The sequence below is a fragment of the Trachemys scripta genome, chromosome 11 (assembly GCF_013100865.1).
Source record: "Trachemys scripta elegans isolate TJP31775 chromosome 11, CAS_Tse_1.0, whole genome shotgun sequence".
Lineage (NCBI taxonomy): Eukaryota > Metazoa > Chordata > Testudines > Emydidae > Trachemys > Trachemys scripta.
The window spans coordinates 33927910-33942204 of NC_048308.1; the positions used below are offsets into that span (position 1 = coordinate 33927910).

The following is a 14295-nucleotide window of genomic DNA, read 5'->3' on the forward strand; positions in this document are numbered from 1 at the left end:
TGATTTTTGACGTGGGTTCTTAGTTTTTGTTTGTTTCATTCCTGACAAAATGGCAACCTGTTTACTGACACAATTCTGTAGGCAGCAGTACTTTGTTAATTCGATTCATTGTGGGTAATTTTTTAGGGAGATTTTTTTTTAATTGTGAAATAAGTGTCTGACTGCTACAGCAATAGACAGTACATATCAATGAAGTAAATCAACCAGTTTAAGTGTTGTGATACTTACATGACTTGCTGTACATGGCATGTGAGATGTGAAGCAAAAGAGAATAAGTAAGTTTTGAACATAAGGAGCCTGGTTCTCTGTTCGCATCTTGCATAGTCATTTGTGGCTGTAAATGCTACAAAATCAAAATAGTAGCATTTTATGCTCACTTTGCACTCAGTTTTCACAGGCGGGAATGATTGCACAAGGTGCGAGGCAGTGTTGAATCAGACCCCAAGTCTGAGAAAAATAGAGACTTTATTTTAAAAGGAAGCAAAAATTCTTTTAAAATATTTGAAGAACTTTTGACTGGTTCCCTGCTCTCCACGCAGTATGCAGTTTTGGGAAAGCTGAGCTTTTCCTTTCTAAAAACTTGTGATTAGTTAAAGTTTATTGCCCAAATTCTGTTAGTTCCATAGTTTCTAGAAAGAGACTGTCATAGTCAGTCTAGCATAAGTGAGAAATTAAAATGTTTGGGACATTTTCTGAAACAGGTTTTTTGAATATTCTACAAGAACATTTTTCTTTTCAGTCAGATGCTAGTGGGCTTAGGATTCCCGCTTTGTGCTCCCTGCACTCAGTAAATTTTACTTTGCAGTCAGCCATTCAAAACATGAGTATTAAAAAGAATTAACTGTCTATCTCCAAATGTAAGGAGAATGCCACCCTGAGGTCAATAGGACTACTCACCAAGATTAGTCATGTGAGGGAGTTTCATGATTAGGTCCCCTTCTCAGGGGTGCTTAGAGCCATTGAACCAAACTGTAAACCCTGTATATGATGGAAATCACTTCAAGCCAGGGGGTGCTCCTGCACCACCAGCACCCTTAGTTCCAGCACCTATGTCCCTACTAGTAGAATGCAGAGCAGGTCTCTGTATTTTGCCTCTCTGTCATAGCATACACTATACCCACAACACTAGCTCCAACTCTGAGGAGTTGGGAGACGCATTTGCTTTTACCGAGCCCTGAGGCCACTGTTGCTTGTCAAATTCATTCCTCTTCAGCCTAGCTTTATGAAATATATTTATTCTGTACCTGTATTCCCTGAAGTTTAGACTACCACTGTCCATCTGGAGCCAAAATACTATTCATAAAAATCCAAAACAATTCATAGGAATTCAGTTCACTCTTATCAATACATATAGAGATCAGTCAGTTCTCCAAGGGATTGCTGAGACACAGAACAACACTGAAAAGGAAAAACATCTTGCTATGCACTCTTGTTATCCATATCTATACTTAATCATTCCTCGTGAAAGTGAAATGTTAAATATTTTCATATTTGCCAAATTCTTACAAATAGCATCAAATTATTTTTCATTTGCCTGGTAGTGTCTATTGGAGATATGTATGCTTCTTCAAATAATTTGTGAAAAATTTTACGTTCGTAAAAGTTCAGTGAATTCAATAAATAGGTACCATTAAAATTCTATAGGTGTTTCAAATGTGAAGCATTTTTAAGACCTATGTTTGAATTCCACTGGGCTGGAGAGGGGTGGGAAACTTGGAATACTTACACCTGCCATTGACAAAAATCACAAAATCAAAATCCTGAAGCTAATGCACTTGTATCTCTCAAATGCTTTTGAGATTCATCATGCAAATAAAGCAATCTGATGCTTTCTGACAATTTTAGCATGTACACCTCTATCCCAATATAACGCTGTCCTCGGGAGCCAAAAAAATCTTACCCTGTTATAGGTGAAACTGTGTTATATTGATCTTTCTTTGCTCTGCCGGAGTGCGTCCCCTCCCCCCCTGGTACCTTTACCGCGTTCTATCCAAATTCGTGTTATATTGGGTCGCGTTATATCGGGGTAGAGGTGTAGTATATGTGCTGAAAACAAGAAAGTTCAATCTGACCTTCGTAAGTGGGTGCCAGTTTGTGTTACTTTTGGCTTATGGATAGAAGTTTAACCATTTCACTGGTGGATCTTAATGCAATCAATGGAACTCTGGGACATCCCCAGACGTTTTTAGCCCATTTCATGCGTTGTGCATTTGACGGCTAGAATAATTAAGTAGTTAAACCAGCCGAGGAGGAGGATACATCTCAATGAATAAAATCCCAAATTCTAAGCAGAATGAGGCAGTGAATGTTATGTTTTAAATTAAATATAAAAAGGAGCTTTTACATCAGAAGAGATCACAACAACAACAAAAGTACATGTATACAATACCTCTTATATGTGTGTCAATAAATTTAAAAACTATCTTTAAAGAATCTTAAAATTATGGGATCTGCAAAATGGGACAGTTTTTTTTTTTTAACCAGGTTGTTAATTTAAAGTAAATGTTGTATATAAAAGAAGTAATAAAATAAACCATATTTCGAGTTTTAATTATATTTTTGGTTAGTTGGTTGATTAGATACTGTGATAATGCAGTGTTTATGAATAAATCAGATATTTGGCCTTCATTAGGGCTAAATGCTGCCCTCTGTTTCTGTGTCTGGTTGTGAGCAAATAAGTAAAATTCATGACCTTGAAGGGAGAGGAAGCCCTAGAAGTGGACAATGCCAGCTCTGCTCCATGCTATCCTTTTCATTCCCCTTCCCCATGGAAATCCATCTGGGGATGTCCCATAGGGATCAGACTCTGGCTGCACAAGGAGTCAGGAGGGGGTAAAATTATTGGGAGGGTACTCTCCAAAGCTATTTCCCCCCCCCCCCCCCCAAAATCTCTGCAGAGCATTTGTGTCTCCCTGAGTTTCCGCTCCCATACATGGGACTAACCACACCAGGAAACAAACTGGCAGTTAGACTTTTACTAATGCATCCAGATAGCTTCCATTCTACAGGTTTTAAAATGTTTAATGGACATTTTTTGTAGATTGCTACCTATTTTACTCTTTATTTTAATGATAGTGTCTTTAATTTAAGAAGGCGATTCCATTGCAAGGCCCTGTCTTCAAGTGCTTATAATTTTTTGCAGCATAAACTGTAACACTAAAAACAATGGGGTGAAATCCTGGCACCACTGAAGTTAATGGGAGTTTTCCATTGATTTCAGCCTGTGTTATATCAGATTTGTCAGCAATGTCACAGGCATCTGAGACTGGTTGGAGCTCATACCTTCTGCAGGCCATATCACTGCTGTAATTTTATGCCAGGTGGAATGGACCTGGATCACTATAACGTATGCACTAACCATGCTACTTCCTGCCCCCAGACAGCCCACTCTGCTGCGCTTCCTATGCAGAATGGGGGAGTAGGCGATGTAAAGCCTAGATCTGGGGAACCTTCAGTTGCCATCAGCATAAAGGATCTGGTGCTCTGTGTACGCCTGTGCTTTACATAGGCACACTTAGCATGGGCCACATTAAAATTTGTCATTTACTTTTAGAAATCTTTAAACATTGTCATATTGATGATTCTTATTCTAAGCATAGGCAATATCAGTATTGGATAGTTTTCTATTCTAAATATATGTACCCAAATAAAAAACAACTTCCTGCCAAAAAGTTAAGGATAAATGTATGTTTCAAGGAATCCAGCTAATGAGACTCCCACCCAATAAATAAATAAAATCATTAAAAATGCTACACCTCTTACAAAATCCCCAAAGTTACAAAGTCTTGAAATGAAAGTTTAGGGAAATCTAACTGGTTTTCCACTGTCATATAAACCTTCATTAGTCACTGTCACACCACCCAATTTGCTCCTCTCTAGTGAATTGAGCATCCGAACACTTCTGTGAGGCATGCAATTATTATCTCCATTTCACAGATGAGGCACAGAAAGTCTAATTCCAAAATTTTCAGAAGTGGTCTCTGATTTAGGTTTCCTCAATTCTTAGTGCTTAACTTGAGAGACGTAGAGAGTAGTGGGTAGTGAACACCCAAAAAATCAGTCCTATGTTTCTCAGGCTAATAATGCAAAAATTGAGACACTCGAAAATCAGAGGCTAGTTTTTAAAAATTTTGGAATTCGCTTTTCTGTGCCTCATGTAGCCCATCTGTAAAATATAGGGATAATACTTCTTACCTCCCAGACTGGAACCATAAGATTACAATAACAGATATTATTTTGTGATTAATACTACAATGTTTTAGATTTGAGAACTATTTGACTTTCTGGTTAAATTCACCCAAGCATTTCCAAAATGAAAACTTGGGCCAGTAAGTGATTTCCTAGCAGACAGTTTCCATTATACTATTGCTATGTCATGACTGACTTTCTACTTTTTGCAGTTTCCATGACAACCATTTTGATTTTTGATCTGCAGAGAATAATAATGTATTGCTAAGAGGTATAAAATATTTTTGGAACATATTATTTCATCAAAGAAATAGAGCAAACACACCAGGGCAGTTTTCATTAATCAGTATTGTAATTGTAGAATCACTGTATAAATATGAATTCTTTGTTTATGACCGACTGCAGACCACGCCTACTAATTTTCCAGATAGTATAAAACAAGGAAATACTGGAAAATATTGAACCCTTATTATAATTGCAGAACAGCTTTCTGGTAAAGTAATAATAATACTTGGAGATTCTTAGGCATCTTCATTCTGAGTAACACCAAGGTACTATCATTCCTATGTTACAAATGAGAAATTAAAGCAGAATAAGATTGTGATTTGCCCAAGGCCACGCAGCAAGTCAATTTCAGAGCCCAGGTGATGATTTGGAGGCAGATAAAGTGTTAGCAACATGGCAATTAAGAGGTAGCTAAGTAGGTTTATTGAGGTGAGGGGCAATAGCAGAGGGGTACCAAGAGGAAGAAGGGTATAGGAGGAGTTCCTGGAGGAGCAGAGAGTAGGTGCTGGGGAGATGTAGCGAAGAAGCCAATAGGAAGGTGGGAAGACAGTTTGTTGAGTGTACGGTCACCTCTGATGTGTGAAGAAGAGACTCCCTCACCCCCATGGAGGGAGGAGGAGGTTGGCAAGCAGTGGCCCCCTCTCCTTGGTAAGACCAAGGAGGTGGGAGTGGCAGATCTCACTTGGCAAACATGTCTGCCTGCAGAAGGTTTGGAAGTTGGCTGGTAAGTGAGAGAATGGAGGAGAGATGGGTGAGTGAATTAAATGACAGTTGGCCAGGTTTCTTAGATCAAAGAAATTTAATGCAGCAAGAACGTTGAAAATCCTTTGTTCACTGAGGATGACTCATTCTTTTTCACTTCAGAGGTTTTGTGCAGAATCATGAGGAAGGATTGGGTGCAAACTGATGTAACCTGCTAGTAAATTCACTGCTCCCAGAACATGTGCACATACACCACCTATTTTAAGTAACAAGAGAAACACTACAGCAGTTAGTGTGTGTTCACCCTAAATACTGGAAGCTAGTGTAAAGGCTGTATGAATTAACTTTCTCCCTGATCCTGCTGTCTTCTTGTTTCCTGCAAAGCAGTTAAGTAATTTCTCTTGTGTTCATCTGGTGTCAGCAACAGATTGCTCTGCATAAATTTATTGCTGCTGATTGAGAAATAGTGTGTAATAATAACAATTTTAAAAATTGCCATCCAATTCTAAATCTAGTAGTGTGATTGCCCTTTTCCAGAACAAAACCAGTCCCATTTATCAGATGTTTAGAGTTGAATGATCATATCAAAGTATCCTTAATGTGAAGTTACTAAGACTCACATTTTCAAAATGTACTTCTGGTACTGAATGCTTTGGATTTTGGGTGCCCAAACCTGAGATACAGGCTGACTGGTGGATTTTTAGAACTTCTGAAAATCAGGCCTTGGGTGTCTCATGTTGGGAACCTACTAACTGAAGCACTTAACATTACTTAAGACTTCTGAAAATGTTGTCCTCATTTTTAGAGTGTTCTAGTGCAGAAGCTGCATTTGATATGGGAAAACACTTGTTTTGGCTCTCTCTGATTTCAAGTGAGACACAGCTGTATTTGTAACCTTACCTATTTATCAAAGAAAGCAGCTATTGGCTATGGTCTGCTATGGAACTATAGTTCAGCCATGGTTACTATGGAAACTAAATAAGTGACCTACATTTTACCAAAGACTGTGATAAAGTTTCTGTGTTGTGGTTTCCCCTCCACCCCATGGACATACACATTTTAAAATTAACTTTGATTGTTGTTATTTTTAACTTTATGTACACAGTTAGACCTAGCAAATAAATTTAGTGTTTTTTGTCTATAGACACAGGAGTGGAGGGGACACTAAAATCTTTGAGCTGATGCACCATTAAAACATTTTAAGTATTACAAAATAATGAAAATTTTGATCTTTGCTGTCTCTCTTTTAATATATTTGCAGGAAGAACATAACCACATTTAATTAATTACAGTGTGCATTCTTATAATACTGTATTTATATAGCTGCTAAATGTGAATGCTCTATAAGGCCCTACCATCAAACGGCCAAATCTTGCAAACACATGCACTTGACTGATTCTATCAATGCACTCTCTGGGGCTGCTAATGTTAATAACGTTACTCAAAGTCTGAAGTATTGAGTCCTAAATAAACACCAGGGTTGAGATTCTGGTCCCACTGAAGTTAGAGAGTTTTGCCATTGATTTCAGTGCAGCCAGGATTGCATCTCAGGTCAAGAGAAGATTAACACACGGAATGTTTGGAGAAAGCAGTTCTCAAACTTCATTGGTACCATGACCCCCTTCTAACAACAAAAATTCCTACGGGAGCCCAGGAGAGGGGACAGAAGCCTGAACTCTGCTGCCCCAGGCAGGGGGGCCAAATCCCGAGCCCCACTGCTCCAGTCAGGGGACCTAAAGCCCAAGGGCTTCAGCCCTGGGCAGGGGACCTGTAACTTGAGCCCTGCTGCCCAGGGTTGAAGCTGAAGCCTAAGCCCTGCTGCATAGGGCTGAAGCCCTTGGGCTTTGGCCCTGGATGGTGGGGCTCAGGCTTTAGCAAGTCTAATGCTAGCCCTGGCAATCCCATTAAAACGGGGTTGCGACCCACTTTGGGGTCCCAACCCACAGTTTAAGAACCGCTGGGTTAGGCGAAAGGTGAGGACAGTGGGTTAAATTCAAAATCAAACTTAGGTAGGACTTTAATGGTGCACTGACCATGTGCTGGCCCTTTATATAGGGGTAAACACTCAGTAAGATTTCATGGGCAGTTACATGGTCATAAAGTAGGCTAGCATACGTACCTTAATGGTTATACTATTTTAGGAAAAAAAGTCATTATTAACTGTTGTGATTTGATTAGAACTGTTACTTACAGGAAAGCTTGAACAAATGGGTTTTGAAAGGATTTACTAAAATAGATTTTTTTTTTAAGGAGAGAAGTTGCATTTATTCTTCTTCCGCAATTTGATATTGTTGTTGTTCAGGTAACTGATCTTTCATTACATCTCTCTGAGAAACTCAAAAAAGAGAAGAGTTTTGTTTAATATATGTTGACTGGAGCGTTCTAGGTTTTTCCAGACAAAGCAGAGTTGTGTGTTTCCAGACTGTACCTAGCATATCGTAATAGAAGTGGTTAATTTATGCAAAGGGAAAGCCTTCCCTTTCTGAGAATCAAACCCAGGCTGTGGCTGTGAGAGCACCACTGAATCCTGATCAGTAGACCACCAGGGAGAAGATACAAGAAAATCCCTCTTTGTGAAGTGTTGTCATGAGCTGGAGAAGAGCATGTGTAGAATGGCAAGGCAAAGGATAGACAGGATCAGATTAGTAACAGCAGTGTTCTCAAAAGTTCTAGATCTGTTTAACTATTCTCAGGTCAATTGTTCCTATAATGAAGTAATTTTAAATTCTTAAATTTAAGTTAACTGTAATTCGCGTCCATATTATGGAAAATATTTTATTAAAAATAATGTATATGACTTAATGATAGATGAGACTGATACTCTCTTTTTTGCCAATTGTTTTCCTCACATGCTAGTTGATTTGATGCACAGATGAGGTGATTTGTGTGCTTGCTTGAATAAGTATCCTGTTATATCATGTGAGAGATTACTAATAGAGTATTTAGAAACGTTAAAGGTTTCTTAACCAGTTGATGTATGTTTGTATCATTTTGTCAGTAATGAGATATGAATTTCACTCTCTTAAGGAAAAATTAAGGAAGTATCTACGGACTGAAAACATGGTTTCAGCAGCCTAAAATCTCCTGAGAGAAACCTGGAGTTCTTTGAGATCACAAGGTCAGTAGTAGTTATTCATGTCCAGAAGTACATACATTTATATAGACCAAATTTAGTATAACTGTCTAAAACAGTTGGACCAGTTGCTGGTACAAAAGATACATTTCTGTTTGAAAAGTTCATAGAAGGTTTGTTTGGATGGTTAACACCAAACTGGTTATAAACATTATTTTACTCCCCAGATGCAATTTTAAGTTTGGTGCTGTTTACAGCTGACAGCAGAAGCTGTTACAAGGTCAATGCTTGCCATCACCTTTAATTAGAATTGGATGAATACTGGAGGAGGGGGGAGGGGAGGAATCCATGAATCTTCACTCAGCTTTGCAAATTAATTCAGTTTTGCATACCTGCACCCTTTTGTGTTAACTTTCTGCAAACATTTTAGCAGTTTAATTTTGCGGGCACATGTATACATGGGAAATGAATTTTGAAGTTGTATGAAGAAATGTTTTCAGAAATTGTATTATAAACTAACATATGTAGACATGTATACTGAAGTTCATGCATGCTCATCCAGTCAAAGAACTGAAACAATATTGTGTGACTATCTGATCCAAAACAATTAACTAACACTTCTGAAATATTGAATACTTACAGAGAATTATTTTGAAATCAGTTCACGTAGTAAAAGTATCTCACTGAATAATTTAAAATTTTAAATAAATTATAGGAATTAATGATCTTCTCCTAGGTATTTCAAGATCATAAAAAGCGGATAAATTCATTAGATAAATTTTGTTGTAACTTATTTGTTCAGCTCTAGTCTTCTAACAACTACCACATAGCTCTCTTATTCTAAGTACAAGGAAAAATGGTGGTAATTTCCAATACCCCTGTGGAGTAGCTTTTAAAACAGCTATATATAGATTTCAACTAGAAATAAAATGTTCCTCATTCTCTTTGGCTTTTGATTACACTACCCACATGGGGGAGGGGAAGAGCGGGGAGAAACAGCTTTGTACTTGTTGAGAGATTTATCTTTATGCAATTTCTATCTGTAAAATGTGTGTTGTTTTTTAGAATGTGTATTTTAAATTTTCAAATATAAGAGTAGTAAGATCCTGTGTATGGTGAAAGACAGAGTAAGAGACAAAAGTGTGTTTCAATAAGTTGAATCTAAAACATTGTGTTGGGTTTTGTTTGTGGGGAAAGGCTGGTCAATCTGGAGGAGGATTCAAACTGTGGAATTTACACTCATCTGAAATCCTAATATGTCTGGATTTTTACTATTTTCAGAGCAAAAGTGAAGTCCAATCTCAGTCACCTTTTGGATTTCAGAATCAGGCTGTACATGACAATGCAGGACACAGAATTTTCTTTTTAGGGTTCTGGTAACTTTTGCCTTTCCTTATTGACCTCAGTGGGAGTTTTAGATTGCAGAATCAAGATCTAAGTATCTTTGGACTAGGATTCATTAGCAAATTATGCCAAATGTCAAAACAATTTTATAAGTGATACTGTATAAGTCTTCTTGGGTGACTGGGGGCACTGTGGGTCCTGGTTTTATGTCCTCCCCTCCAGGTGGGGAGGGGAAGACTAGATTAGGATAAGGAGACTGGTGAGCCTAGGACAGGGTTAGGATAAATTAGCAGTTGGTGGGTAGACAAGGACTGGGAGCCAGCCCAAAAAGCCTGGGACAGGGAACCAGGGGAGGGTCGTGGGAAACTGGGACTGAAAGGAAGAAGAGAATAACTAAGACTGGGACTGGTTGGGCCAGGGACTGTGACTAAGAGATGGAGATGTGAGAAGGGGAGGCTATGACTGGCTGAGCAAAGAGAGACCGGGACTGGGAGCTGGGGTAGGAGGGGATGCTGGAAATGGTTGCACAAGGATACTTGGGACTAAGAGCTGCAGGAGTGTGGGGAGACTGGGAGTGAAACAGGATGGGGGTAGTGCTGAGATTGGACAAAGAACTGGGGGACTGGGACTGACTGGACACGGAGACTGGGAACCAGTGGCAGGGATGGGGACAAAGAGGAAGGGGAGACAAGGAGCTGGGATGTTGGGAGACTATTGGGGCTGGCTGAGCAAATAGTCTGGGGCAAAGTGGTGGGAGGAGATTGAGAGAGGCTGGGACTGGAAGTGGGTGGAGGGAAGGGAAAAAGGAACAGGACGGGGGATGACTGAAGGCAGGAGGGAGAGGAAAGGCAGATTTAGATGAGGAGCCAGGAGGGGGAAATGGGACGGGGGGACAAGGAGTCAGGGTAGGGGAAACTGGGATTGCTTGGGCAGACAGATGGGCTGAGAGTGGTGGGAAAATACTATGAGTGGGGTGGTGAGACTGGGACTCAAACGGGGATCTTGGAGGGGGAGACTAGGATTGGTAGGGCAAAGAGACTGGCATTGGGATGAGAATCCTAAAGAGTGGAGATTGAGAAGGCCAAATAATGGGACTGGGACAAGAGCCCTGCATTGGGAAAGAGAGGGGACTGGGAGAGGGACAGTTTGGAGGGGATGGAGCAGAAGGGGGCAAGCTCGGGGGAAACAGGCAGAAGGGTCAGTAACCACTACAATGCACTGTAAACATGTCTCTGTCCCCCTCTAGTCCTGGTTCACACAGGGGACAACCTACTCTTGCTATCAGTTACTCTATTAGCTTGAGTGTCAGAGCTCTGTAAAGTGGATCTAAAGGCTCCAATCCTGCTAATGAACCATGTTGTTATGATTCGAATACATTTCTAGATTATGTCAATAGTATCAATATGATTCACTATGACAGAATTTCCCTTTTTTCAGTTTGCTTTTTTTAAAAATCTAGGAACTTACAAGGGTTTGGGTGTATTGGCTGGGGGGGTGTGTGTCTGCGGTTAGACTGGGGGGAGGGGTTGTGGGTGTCTGGCCCCCTGGCTGGGCTCTGGGAGGGAGGGAGGGAGCAGAGTAACAGGAACTGGGTTGTCATAAGGGTTTCTTTAACTCTCTACTTCTGATGGGTGGGGGTGGGGGTGTGTGGTTACAGACATACTTGCTGACAGGTATTCTGAAATAAATTACCAAAATAATTAAAACTGGCGTGATTATTTTGTGTTCTCTTGACAAATAAAATTTGCAGAATTTTGCAGAATTTTAAAATATTTTGTGCAGAATTTTTAGGCGCAGAATTCTCCCAGGAGTAAAGTACTCTGAAAAATCAGGTCTTAAGTGTCTCAAATTGGTCACCTATGATTAGTGGATATTTTTTGAACACAAATCGCTCTGTGTCAGTTTCCCTTGTAATTCTCTGTCCCTCTGCGTGCTCCACTTCAGGTCTCAGTGCATCCCGACACCGTCGATCAATGATTTACGGTAGCAGTGTCTGTGCGGGTCACACGTGCACGGTAAGTGTCTTGCGGTGTCGTTGGTGCTGCATCTAGCGCGCGCACAACCAGATCCCTCGAGTTCCTTCTCAATTGTCCTCTGCTGAAGACGGAGCTCTGGGGCAGCATCCTCCACTCTTGCCAAACCCTTAGAAATAGTAGTTAACATAGTTAGTCATTTAGGAAGCTATAGTTAATAGGGCTGTTGATTAATCGCAGTTAACTCATGCGATTAACTCAAAACAATTAATCGCAGTTTTAATCACACTGTTAATAGAATACCAATTGACATTTATTAAATATTTTTGGATGTTTTTCTACATTTTCAAATATATTGATTTCAATTACAACACAGAATACAAAGTGTACAGTGCTCACTTTATATCATTTTTATTACAAATATTTGCACTGTAAAAATGATAAACAAGAGAAATAGTATTTCAGTTCACCTCACAATACCGTAATGCAATCTCTTTATTGTGAAAGTGCAATTTAGAAATCTAGATTTATGTTTTTTTACATAACTGCACTCAAAAACAAAACAATGCAAAAAAGTTTAGAGCCTACAAGTCCACTCAGTCCTACCTCTTGCTCAGCCAATCACTAAGTTTGTTTACATTTACGGGAGATAATGCTGCCAGCTTCTTATTTACAATGTCACCTGAAAATGAGAACAGGCGTTCACATGGCACTTTTGTAGCCAGCACTGCAAGATATTTACGTGCCAGATATGCTAAACATTCATATGCCCCTTCATGCTTCGGCCACCATTCCAGAGGACATGCTTATGACGCTCGTTAAAAAAAAAATGCATTATTTAAATTTGTGACAACTCCTCGGGGTAGAATAGTATGTCTCCTGCTGTTTTACCTGCATTCTGCCATATATTTCATGTTACAGCAGTCTCGGATGATGACCCAGCACATATTGTTTGTTTTAAAGAACACTTCACAGCAGATTTGACAAAACACAAAGAAGGTACCAATGTGAGATTTCTAAAGATAGCTACAGCACTCAACCCCAGGTTTAAGAATCTGAAGTGCTTCCAAAATCTGAGAGGGATGATGTGTGGAGCATGCTTTCAGAAGTCTTAAAAGAGCAACACTCCAATGTGGAAACTACAGAACTCGAACTACCAAAAAAGAAAATCAACCTTCTGCTGGTGGCATCTGACTCAGATGATGAAAGTGAAAATGCTTTGGATCGTTATCTAGCAGAACCTCTCATTAGCATGTACACACATCCTCTGGAATGGTGGCCGAAGCATGAAGGGGCATATGACTCTTTAACGCATCTGGCACATAAATATCTTGCGATTCTGGCTATGACAGTGCCATGCGAACGCCTGTTCTCATTTTCAAGTGACATTGTAAACAAAAAACGGGCAGCATTATCTCCTGAAAATGTAAACAAACTTGTTTGTCTGAGTTACTGACTGAACAAGAAGTAGGACTGAATGAACTTGGAGGCTCTAAAGTTTTACATGGTTTTATTTTCAAATGCAGTTATTTTTTATACATAATTCTACATTTGTAAGTCCAACTTTCATGATAAAGAGAGTATTACAGTACTTGTATGAGGTGAATTGAAGAATGCTATTTCTTTTTTATATCACAAATATTTGTAATAAAAATAAAGTGAGCACTGTACTGTTCTGTTATAACTGAAACCAATATATTTGAAAATGTAGAAAACATAAATAAATGGTGTTCTATTATTGTTTAACAGTGCGATTAATCACACGATTAATTATTTTAGTTGCTTGACAGCCCTAATAGTTAGATTTAGTTTTAGTAGTAATAAAACCAGAAACAACTTTTAATATCTTCTGGCTTTCGTCTCCCCGTAGTTTCCCCTCAACAGGGTTGGGTAACCGTTAAATATGCCTGGCTATCCAGGCTTTAAGAGATGCTGCTGCTCCTGCCAAAGAGCAATGCCCATTTCTGACAGACACTTGTGTATCCAATGTTTTGATGAGACATATATCCTGCAAAAATGTGCCAACTGTAGTAACCTGAAGGCGAGAGCCCGGTGTGACCAGGATCTTCTCCTGAAAATGATCCTGATGGAGAAATCTTTCAAACCAAAGACAGACCAATGGATCACCTCTCCAGGCAGCTCCCCCACAACCCCTCCAATCAGGAAAAGGGGACATGTCTTCCTCTAAAAGACCGAGGAAGAGGGCACACACATCACTGCAGAGAGCACCACAGAAACAACTGCAGTTGCCTGCCAGATCGCTACCCTTGATGCCGACGCATGCTCAGGTGAGCACCTATGATACTCCAGGCACCTCTGGCACTGCCCAGTCCCGAGCTAAGGAGAAGGAGTTGAGGCATAGAAGGAGACATGCCTCCTCCACGACACCAACTTCACCTGTGCCAGGGGACTCTGTGCCGAGCATCTCCTATGCCTCCAGCACCGACATCACAGTCGGCACCGATAGAGAGAGAGCCAAATCGGCACTGGCCGTGCCAACTAAACCGCCTCAGCATTTGACAACACCGGCGTCGGCACCGACGAGAGCACCCCCATTGGCACTGTGAGTACCAACACCAGATACCCCACAGAATCTGCTGCAATAGAGCGATTTAACTGTGTCTTCAGCACCACAGTCCCCTTTGTTTGAGGGCTCTCCTGAACATTATACTGTAGGTCCACCCACTTCACCCGCTGCTTTACATTCATCCAGTGAAGACTATGATGAAC

The 14295-nt window shown here is 40.1% G+C and overlaps 1 long non-coding RNA gene across 1 annotated transcript in view; it reads left to right on the forward strand.

The window, feature by feature from the left end:
• The window catches only part of LOC117884844, a 76368-nt gene extending 68081 nt beyond the window's left edge, over nt 1-8287 (forward strand). The window contains exon 3 of the long non-coding RNA XR_004647672.1: nt 8203-8287. This is a non-coding gene — a long non-coding RNA (uncharacterized LOC117884844). The remainder of the gene's footprint in view (nt 1-8202) is intronic.
• Nucleotides 8288-14295: the final 6008 nt, after the last annotated feature.